This window comes from Haliotis rubra, unplaced genomic scaffold, assembly GCF_003918875.1.
Source record: "Haliotis rubra isolate DU_JTF1 unplaced genomic scaffold, ASM391887v1 Scf220, whole genome shotgun sequence".
Lineage (NCBI taxonomy): Eukaryota > Metazoa > Mollusca > Gastropoda > Lepetellida > Haliotidae > Haliotis > Haliotis rubra.
This window is the reverse complement of record NW_025766226.1, coordinates 466,708-477,662: the sequence shown is the minus strand read 5'-3', so window position 1 is coordinate 477,662 and position 10,955 is coordinate 466,708.

Genomic DNA, 10,955 nt, shown 5'->3' with positions numbered 1-10,955 from the left:
GCTTTTAGCAATATTCCAGCAATATCAGGCGGGGGACACCAGAAATGGGCTTCACACATTGTACCCATGTGGGGAGTCGAACCCGGGACCTGTGCGTGATGAGCGGACGCTTTGATCACTAGTCTAGGCTCCCCCCACCACGAGCGAAGGTTGTCGAGGAGCACAAGTGACCTAACACCGTCATTTGCCGTGTAGAGTTTCTTCTCTGGGACGTGCCAGAAACCTATGCTCGATGTATGGCGTAGAGTCAATGCGGAATAACGACTTACCGCTCTCAACATCATTACAGGTATGCATTGACATCTTGATATCACAGCCTACCTCTGTGTTCGGACCGCCTTGTTGCTCATTCAGATTTACTAACACATAATGAGTTCTTCTTTTAATTACTGGGGCGGCGGGAGTAGCCTAGTGGTTAAAGCGTCCCGCGTTACGCAAAAGACCCCGGTTCGATTTCCCACATTGGTACAATGTGTGAAGCCCAATTCTGGTGTCGCTAAAAGCGGCGTAAAACTAAACTTACTCACCATGAAATCGAGCTTTATATACTACCCAAAAGATAACTGTTAAAGAATACCAGATTCTTTCATGTTACTATAGTAAATCCGTGCTCGCCTGACAGATAAAATTTAATAATAAGAATGACTGGTTGTTCTTTAACTTCTTTTGAGTAGCATGTTACCAAGGATACGTTAAGCAGTGTAGATATGACTGGACAGAACCATGTGACTCGGATCACATAAAGACAACAGCTGAGCAGTATCAACGCTGGAGTAAGTTCTCGTCTACCTTTCTTGGATTTCTCCTGTACAGTACTTAAAATGTCTTCAAAATGACTCCCGCTGCTGAGGAACGTCTTGTGTTTGTGTCTCCAGACACGGTTTGCCTGTTTGTCGATATAATGCAAGGTGAAGCCTTTGTTGTTGTCAAGGTCGCCGGTGATCTCTGTTGGTGTTTTGGGTGACACCTGTCCCCGATGACAGGTGATGACGTCAGTCCAAGGGAGGGTAACTGTGGAGAGAGATGAATAGTGCATTAATGTTTCTTGTGTCACATGTATATTGACATGAACAGTGCATTAACGTCTCTTCTGTCACCTGTATATTGACATGAACAGTGCATTAACGTCTCTTGTGTCACCTGTATATCAACATGAACAGTGCATTAACGTCTGTTGTGTCACCTGTATATTGACATGAACAGTGCATTAACGTCTGTTGTGTCACCTGTATATCAACATGAACAGTGCATTAACGTCTCTTGTGTCACCTGTATATCGACACATGAACAGTGCATTAACGTCTCTTGTGTCACCTGTATATCAACATGAACAGTGCATTAACGTCTCTTGTGTCACCTGTATATCAACATGAACAGTGCATTAACGTCTCTTGTGTCACCTGTATATCAACAAGAACAGTGCATTAACGTCTCTTGTGTCACCTGTATATCAACATGAACAGTGCATTAACGTCTCTTGTGTCACCTGTATATCAACAAGAACAGTGCATTAACGTCTCTTGTGTCACCTGTATATCAGACATTAAGAACAGTGCATTAACGTCTCTTGTGTCACCTGTATATCGACATGAACAGTGCATTAACGTCTCTTGTGTCACCTGTATATCGTCACGAACAGTGCATTAACGTCTCTTGTGTCACCTGTATATCAACAGCTACAGTGCATTAACGTCTGTTGTGTCACCTGTATATCAACATGAACAGTGCATTAACGTCTGTTGTGTCACCTGTATATCAACATGAACAGTGCATTAACGTCTGTTGTGTCACCTGTATATCAACATGAACAGTGCATTAACGTCTGTTGTGTCACCTGTTTATCGACATGAATTAACGTCTGTTGTGTCACCTGTATATCGACATGAACAGTGCATTAACGTCTGTTGTGTCACCTGTATATCGACAGGAACATTGTTAACGTCTGTTGTGTCACCTGTATATCGACAGGAACATTGTTAACGTCTGTTGTGTCACCTGTATATTGACAAGAACAGTGCTTCAATTAACCTCCAAATGTCGCCATGAGTAGTGCTGTGGTCTCTCTTATGTCAACGTGTAACTTGATATACAAAAACATGTATGTAACCTGCTGTTGGATTCGTATGAACGTGTAATGTGTTGTTTGTTGGATATACACTTGTAACACGCAAATGGATGTAAAGAAACAGGATTGTAAGTTTGGTGTACAAAATAAAGTGCTGTTGGACTGATTGAACATGCGTCAGGTCGTAGGACTGGTATATAGATGTAAGAATGAGTAGAATGAGCGAGTTTAGGTTTACACCGATTTTAGCAATATACTAGCAATATCACGACGAGGTACACAAGAAATGGGCTTCACACATTGTACTCAGCGTTACAAGCGAATGCTTTAACCACAAGTCTACCCCATTGCCCCTACAATGTAAGAATGCTGCTAGTTGGATAATATACATGTATGTTTCTGTAAGATTGAAATACAACTGTAACAAACATGTAAGACATGTTGGTGTGGTATGGATTTGTAATATGCTGCTGGGTTGGTATAAGAAAGGTATGACACTTAATGGATAACAACTTCTTCATTGTATCGTCAAGTCACACAAGTTCGATCGTCGTGTAACTTCGATCGCCCATTTTGAATGGTAATTGTCGCAATACGTAGCGATAACTGCAGCTTTGATCTTCTGGTGACACCACTTTCATTCGTTTGGACCGGAAAATGTTTCGTGTCAAGTTACCAAATGTAAGTTATAGCTCATTTTCAGCAAACAACTACTTTTTAACACTAGATCAATAATGTAACTTTATCAGCTCAAATAAAATGTAAACAGTATAATTTCACACGTTGTAAATTGACAGCACCCATGTCTTCTGTTTGTTTACGTTGCTGGTCTAATTGTCACATGTCCAGACACGTGATATCCTTGTCAAAATTTAAAACTTTGGAAACAAGTAAGGGCCATTTCTTATAGAAAACTTCATGCTTTTTGAGAATTTCCGTGAATTTGTACCTGATGAAGTTCGAGCTATTGCCTCATTGACAAATACAACCTTGGCACAATGTACCCACCCTACATGTCAGCACAGAACACATTTACGTTTCTGCAAGCCAGTTCGTGGTGTTTGTCTACATTCTGAGGTTTGATGCCCGTCACGATGTGCCTGAAGAATAATTCCCTGCATAATACTTGTATATAAGCTGAATATTTGTGACTTTTCATCGTTTTTAGAAGTATTGAAACATAAAATGAACGTTTCATGGACATAAATACCATAAAAAATACTTGGGACTGCTCTAGCTCTGAATTTGACACAAGAGATCGTCCTTACATTAGTCATCCTGTTTACGCGACAAGCCAGCCAATCATATGATCGAACTTATGTGACGTAGCTATCTGGGTCACTTGTGTTGACAGTGAGAGGGCGGCCATGCCTCGATTGTGAAAAGCAGTAAAAAAAAGTGGATTTTGGAAATGTTTGACATAAGTAAACAACTTTAGAGGTAAGATATTTGAAAATAAGATTATATGACTTTGAAAATTCAGCGACAGTTCTTAAGTGATCGAAATTCCATGACACAAGGGTATTATGATGGAACGTTTTCAGTATATTATCCATAAAGAATCATACCTTTCTTATTAGTCATCAATTTCTAAACTGCAAATAAAACAGATCAAGGATTGGTATAGACACCATCATGCTTGTGGATTGATAGTTATGTACATGTCCCTATGGTGTTGCATTGGAATACACGTGTAACAACCTGATGGATTGATGTACAGAGGTGATATGCTTCAGATGTACATTAACATCTAATGTGGTACCGCACTGATACACGCTTCTTACATGCTTGTTTTGACAGATCTGAACTTGTAAATTGGTGTAAGATTATTTTTTTATTAATATCAAGACTCACTATGGATTCATTGAAGTGTTTGTTTGTTGTTTAATGTCACACTCAGCAATATTCCAGCCATATGACGGCGGTCTGTATGTAATCGTGTCTGGACGTGACAATCCAGTGATCAACGTCATGAGCATTCTTTGGAGTGGACACGTGAAGATCCGGGTTAGAACTGATCTTCAGTAACCCATGCTTGTTGTCAGAGGCGATTAACGAGATCGGGAGGTCAGGCTCGCTTACTTGGTTGACACATGTCATCGTATCCCCATGGCTTAGATCGATGCGCATGCTGTTGATCACTGGATTGTCTGGTCCGCCGACATATAGCTGGATTATTGCTGAGAGCGGTGTAAGACGAGTGAGTGAGTAAGTTTTGAACAATATTTCAGTTATGATTCGGAATCTAAGCTTTATATGGAAGGGAAAGCCCGAAGTGACGTGAAATCCTATGAACATGTCACGTGGTGTTTGATATATATCTGAGTATGTATTATCATGTAGCAGTGTAAATTAAACGTCGTCGATAAATGAGGTTTTTTTTATCAACTTACCTGATATCACTGCCATAAATGTGAAAATATTAAATATATTAAAGCACCTCTGCATCGCTCAAATAAAAGATGTTGAAGCATTTTTACAACTAGTAGGCCCATTTGGTATCCAGGCTATTTTAGTTTATTTAAAGGGTGCTGATCACGACAAAATAGGATACCAAGCTGAAAAACCCGTGTTTTGACCCTCAAAATTGAAAATAGAAGATGTTGAGGCAAAATGGCCTATTGCCAAAATCGCCTAAAAATAGGATAGTAGGTGTGCACAGTATTTTCGCATATGACAAAATGGTCGCCAAAATCTATTTTTTGGTAGGTGTGCACAGTATTTTGGAAACTTGACCTTATATGACATTTAAAAAGAATGCTGATCATGAATAAATAGGATTCCAAGCTGAAAAATGTTTTTAAACCTTTTAATATTTAAAAACAAAATGGCCGCCATAGTCACCTCAAGCAGTGGTATGTGTGCATGGTATATCATCACATGTGACTGTATATCTGTTTTCTAATTTGTTTAAACCTGACTCTTTTTGACATTTAAAGGGTGCTGATCACGAAAAAAACAGGATACCAACTGAAAAAATTGTTTATGAACCTCAAAATTGAAAAACAATATGGCCGCCAAATCACCTTTTCAGTGGACAAAAATACTAATGCTTAGACTTGTATATATGATGAAACATAAATGACCACTGTACAATTAAAATGTTAATATTGTTGTCACCACAAGATATAGAACTGACTTTCATTAAAAAAAAAAATAAATTGTATTGTAAAATTATTTCATCCTAAAATTATTTTTAAATGTATTTGATCAAAATTGTCATAAATTATTAAGAAAAAATTGTTAACAAAATTTAGTTGTTGCATAGTTCAGATAGTTAGCAACACATTACAAATTACCGAGCACAGTTGTAATTGTTTTAAATGTTCTTTAAAAAGTGGTAATTTGACAATTCAGAGTAATGAACGGCCCTTTACTTTTGATGGGTGCCTTTCTAAGACATGTCAAGTTGCTAGTGCAATTATTGTAAGTATTCCTCCTGTTACATTGACACTTTTTAAATATTGTATCTACTTTCAATAAATGGCAAATAAAAACAATAGAATGAATAATATACTGCATTTTCAGTTACAAAATGTAAGTGAAACCCTCATGTTCAAATCCTATTGACTGGAAGAAATGTATGTTTTGTCAAGAAGTTAACTTGGAACAACACCAGCATTCTCTATTAGGTGTTGACATTAAACACCAGCTCTGATATTCCAGAAGCTTCTCGATTTGATCAGGACTTGAATTGTAAACTTTCAGGTATATGTGACCTTATTGCTGCCGAGGCTAAATATCATTTACCCTGTCTTAGTTCCTTTAAAAGAAAAACGTCAAAACCCAAAAATGCTCATGACTGTAACACAGACCCACCAATGGCATGGTTGAACTCTGAGTTTCATTATGATAGATACACCATCTCATACTCGTGTTGAGGTTGATGAACAAAGTGCCATCAATTGCATACTGGACAGTGTCTACATGTTCCTTAAACATTTGTATGTTGACTTCATCCAGTAACGAGATCCAAAGATCTTGTTCAGGTGTTTCACAAAGCAGGACAAGAGTTACAAGCAGGTCATGCGACTTGACACATCCATGACAGAGTCAACGTTGATAACAATGAATCAGACGCTGGTTCTGTGATACCACTAAGCCTCATACCAAACAGATTTGTTTTCTTCACAGCAGACAATATTGATATCTTGGATGAAATCTTGGATGGAAAAAACAACTTCTATGCAACACAAGTAGCAGGATGGCAGCGTGGACCACCCCCTGATGTGAATTTTTACACATGGAAACCATCAAAACTTTAGATATTCCACATGTCATGTCAAAAGTCAGTTCAGCTCACATGCCTGTTTCTCTTGGCACACTTTCCATTTCTTAAAGCTGTCAACATCTGGTTGTTGACAGGGACTGCTGATAAAAGAAAGTACATTCCAGTTGGTAAAGTTACGAGAAACTGCCAGTACATTCTGTTGCATCATTGTTGCCATTTCATGCACTTACGGGCTGTGATCATACCAAGAGATCAGCCTGGAAGGTCTTTCTCAACTATCATCTCTCCCTAAAGGATTTGGGTGCTGAAAAGCTGAACCAAGACAAGACCAGATCCGCTGAAGAATTTGTGTGCAAAGTATATGGTGTTCATAATGTTCAAAGTGTGAACACTGTGTGTAGGGTTTTGTTTGACAAACCATCCAAACCTGGGATCAGTAATAGACATGTCTCTGTCTGCCGACAGCAGTATGCAGACGACACACAGCTGAACAAAGTTTTCTCTCCCAATGCTACAGATGCTCACGATGCAGTTTCACAGGTAGCTGGCTGCTGTGAGGATATAAAAGCTTGAATGTTTCAGAACAAGCTTAAGCTGAACGAGTCAGAGAATGAATGTCTTCTCTTGGTTCTCAGCATAGAAAGGCTGAGGCAGGACCACGCGAATTCCACTTTGTTCATCTGTTGTCTGGGGTTAAGACTCTTGGGGTCACACTCGACTCGGATCTTTCGCTTGACTCTCATGTCAATAATCTTACCAAAACCCGCTTTCTTGTCCTTGGGACTATTGGTAATGTTCGTAAGTGCCTGACAAAGAACTCTACTGCCACATTTGTCCTGTCGCTAATTGTGTCACGGCTCGACTGTTGCAATTCCCTTCTGTCTGTGGCAACTAAACAGCATCTTAACAAATTACAACTTCAAAATACTGCAGCATGGATTGTTACACTGACTAGGAAATCAGAGCATATCACTCCTGTTCTATACAGCCTTCACTTGCGCCCTGTGGAACAACGTATCAGCTACAAGCTCCTTTGTCTTGTCTTCTAGTCCCCGGTCCAGTCAGGCTCCTCCCTATACATCTGATCTGATTAAAGCCTACACATCAGCAAGAACTCTACGTTCCCAAACCAAAACCCGGCTCCATGTTCCCATGGTAAAACCATCCCACTATGGTGAGAGAACATTTGCACAATAAGCCACTAATGCCTGGAACTCTCTGCCCCAGTACCTGAAAGACTGTGAATCATTGTCATCATTTAAGCCCTATCCCAAAACCTTCCCGTTCAGACTTGCCTTCTCTGTGTAACTTCTCTCATCTCCTCTCGGATATGTGCGCTTAGAGCATGTCCTGTGCATGGACTCAGCGCGTTACAAGTGGATTATTCTTATTATTATTAAACCTGAGTTGATACCACCAACATGCTACCATATCCAGCGTGTCCATTACCAAATCATGATCTGGAGGAAAGCCTGGGAAGCTATTCCATCACTTCCTGAATTCACAGAGATGGGTTGGACACGAGCATGCAAAGGTCAACAACCCCAGCTGATGTCTTGTGATCCCATTCCTGAAGCCTATTTTGCACTTATTGCAGGCTCATGTCAAACAATGCACTGCAAATGCAAGAGATCAAATCTCCCTTGTACTGCTGCGTGTGGCAAGTCACAAAGATGCTTATTCAATGAATCTTTGAATATTATTATATGTTAAATTGAACCTTGTTTATGGTTGTGTTGACCAAATTATGAAGCATAACATGGGACATTGGAATTCTTATGTATATGAGAATCAAGTGTGAATAACATTATTGTTATGATGTTGGTATGGCTCAGCTGATATATTGTGTTTAGAATTGTTTGTTTTATTGATTATCCGTATTGTTTTTGTTCGAAATGATTAAAACTGTTCATGAAAAATATGTAGTTGTGTATTGAGATAACTTTAAATACTATATTTTTCCTCACTATCTCATTACCGTTGAGGTAACAATGATGTAATCAGCACAAAATCAGCTATTTGAGGCCATTTTGTATTTCAAATTTGAGTTTTTATAGTCAATATATTTCAGTTGGTATTCTATTTTTTCGTGATCAGCCCCCTTTAATGTCTAAAAAGGTCAGGTTTAAAAAAATTAGAAAATAGATATAGTCACAGGTGATGACATACCATGCACATCTACGACTACTTGCAGCGACTATGGTGGCCATTCTGTTTGTCAAATTTGAGGTCTCAAAAACATTTTTCAGCTTGGAACCCTATTTATTAATGATCAGCATTCTTTAAAAGTTATAAAAGGTCAAGTTTCCCAAATTAAAAAAATAGAGATACAGTCATAGGCGAAAATACTGTGCACACCTACTACTATATTGGGCGATTTTGGCGGCCATTTTGTTTTTCAATTTTGAGGGTCAAAAACACTTTTTTCAGCTTGGTATCCTATTCGTTCGTGATCAGCACCTTTTTAAATAGGTAAAATAGCCTGGATACCAAATCCTACTAAAAATGCCTCTTGAATTACTTTTATCCACAATCAGTCCCCACATTAACACTTAACAACTCTGACCTTCAATATTTTGCCCGTAAACAAAAAGAATCGTCACTCAAATTACCACGATATATCCGAACGGCGTATACCTACCCTCGCTTGTATCCACCAAGTTTCTCCATGAAATCCCTTCCTCCGTCAGACTCAAAGTCACATGGACGCTGTCGGTTACGAAATCCCCCCCAGCAAGTTGTGTGCCCTGGGTGGGAATGGGATCCACTTCCACTGAGGCTTCTGATCTCTCTCCCTCCATAACTTACAACTGAACTCTGTACAGCCTTCGCAGGTCGAAGTCAATGTGTTCTTAGGCTAGGTGGTGACGCTGTGTTTTTCCCCACTGTTTACATTGCACGACATTTCGTCATACGTACAAATCACAAAAGGCTCGCTATAAAAGGTTGAGCTGTGAATAGCTAGCTCTCAGCCGAAGCATCCGTTGTCAATAAGTCGCGTGACTTGGCTGAAAGTCTTGATTGCGACGTAGACTAACGCTTATATATAGTCTCTGATTATATATAATTTTGATAGAAACAAATAATTCTATTTAAATTGAAAAGGAGCCCCAGTGAGAAAGGAGAAACTAGAACATAAGGACTTGCTTCATTTAGGGCGTAAGTATTGCAGAAAGGGCTGGGTGGAAGGAAAAATATTGCGCTTCAAGGACTGTGAGACAGACTTGATTTCCGTTATGCGTCATGTGATATTTTCAGACCCTTTTTCAAACAGGTAAACTGTGTTTGCGTTTCGGATTACTGTCACTGAAAACTTTACTTCGTGATTTTTTTGGACTAGGTAGACGTCTATTTGGTGGAGTACATGTACATGCGGTGGATGATATTCGGTTTTTCATTATCATAAGTGAGGTGAGGTGAGGTGAGGTGAGGTGAAATTGGGTTTTACGTCGTGTTTGAGAATATTTCGCTCATATGACGACGTGCATACGTGTGTATGTGTATGTGCGGCTGCTTGTACTAGCCCAGACTTAAGCTGGTTTTATAGTGCTAGCCCACTGAGATACCATGCCGCAGTGAAGCATGAATACCCCACTGATATGACGCGTTATACTGACTCCGAGCCGACCAGTCCTTGTTGTACGGACGCTCTTCCACTAGCGCCAGGCAGGGACCAACAAGTACCATATTTTAACGTCTTTTGGTATGACGCGGTCGGGGATCGAACCCGCGACCTTCCGCTTTCCGGGCGGACGCTCTAACCACTACACCACGGAGGCGGTCTTATCATATGTGTACGAGCTACTTAAGTAGTAGTAGTACTAGTAGTAGTAGTAGTAGTAGTAATTGTAGTAGTAGTAGTAGTAGTAGTTGTAGTAGTAGTTTTGTTTGTTTGTTTGTTTTACGCCACAATCAGTTACTGTAGTAGTCGAGCTATATGCCGGCGGTCTTTAAAAATCGAGTCTGGACCAGACAATCCAGTGATGAACATGAAGAGCATCGATCTACGCACTTGGGATATGATGACATGTCAATCAAGACGGCGAGCTTGACCATCTGATCCCGTTGGTCGCCTCTTACGAATGTTCCATAAAATACAAAACATTTACTGTTCGTGTAACTTTCTCCTGCATCATACCGACGAAACCCTCACCTGCAAAGGTGTTTGTATAAATCTTAATTCTTGAAGGAGCCACGGACACACGTGCATCAGACGCGAAGAACGATTTCCACATGCATCAGGCACCTGGTGTAACTGCAGTTTGTGTTTCTTTTCCTTCAAATAGTTGCCACAAAGAGATGGATTGTCAAGTTCTGACACAAGGGATGAGTGAGTGAGTGAGTTTAGTTTTACGCCGCACTCAGCAATATTCCAGCTATATGGCGGCGGTCTGTAAATAATCGAGTCTGGACCAGACAATCCAGTGATCAACAGCATGAGCATCGATCTGCGCAATTGGGAACCGATGATATGTGTCAACCAAGTCAGCGAGCCAGATTACCCGATCCCTTTAGTCGCCTCTTACGACAAGCATGGGTTACTGAAGATCAATATTCTAACCCGGTAGACACAAGGGATAAAGTTGAAATGAAAACTCCCGAATGGGCAGCTGAATCACGAGGGTCAGTGATCTAACTGACGGTTATTGATCTGTTCTC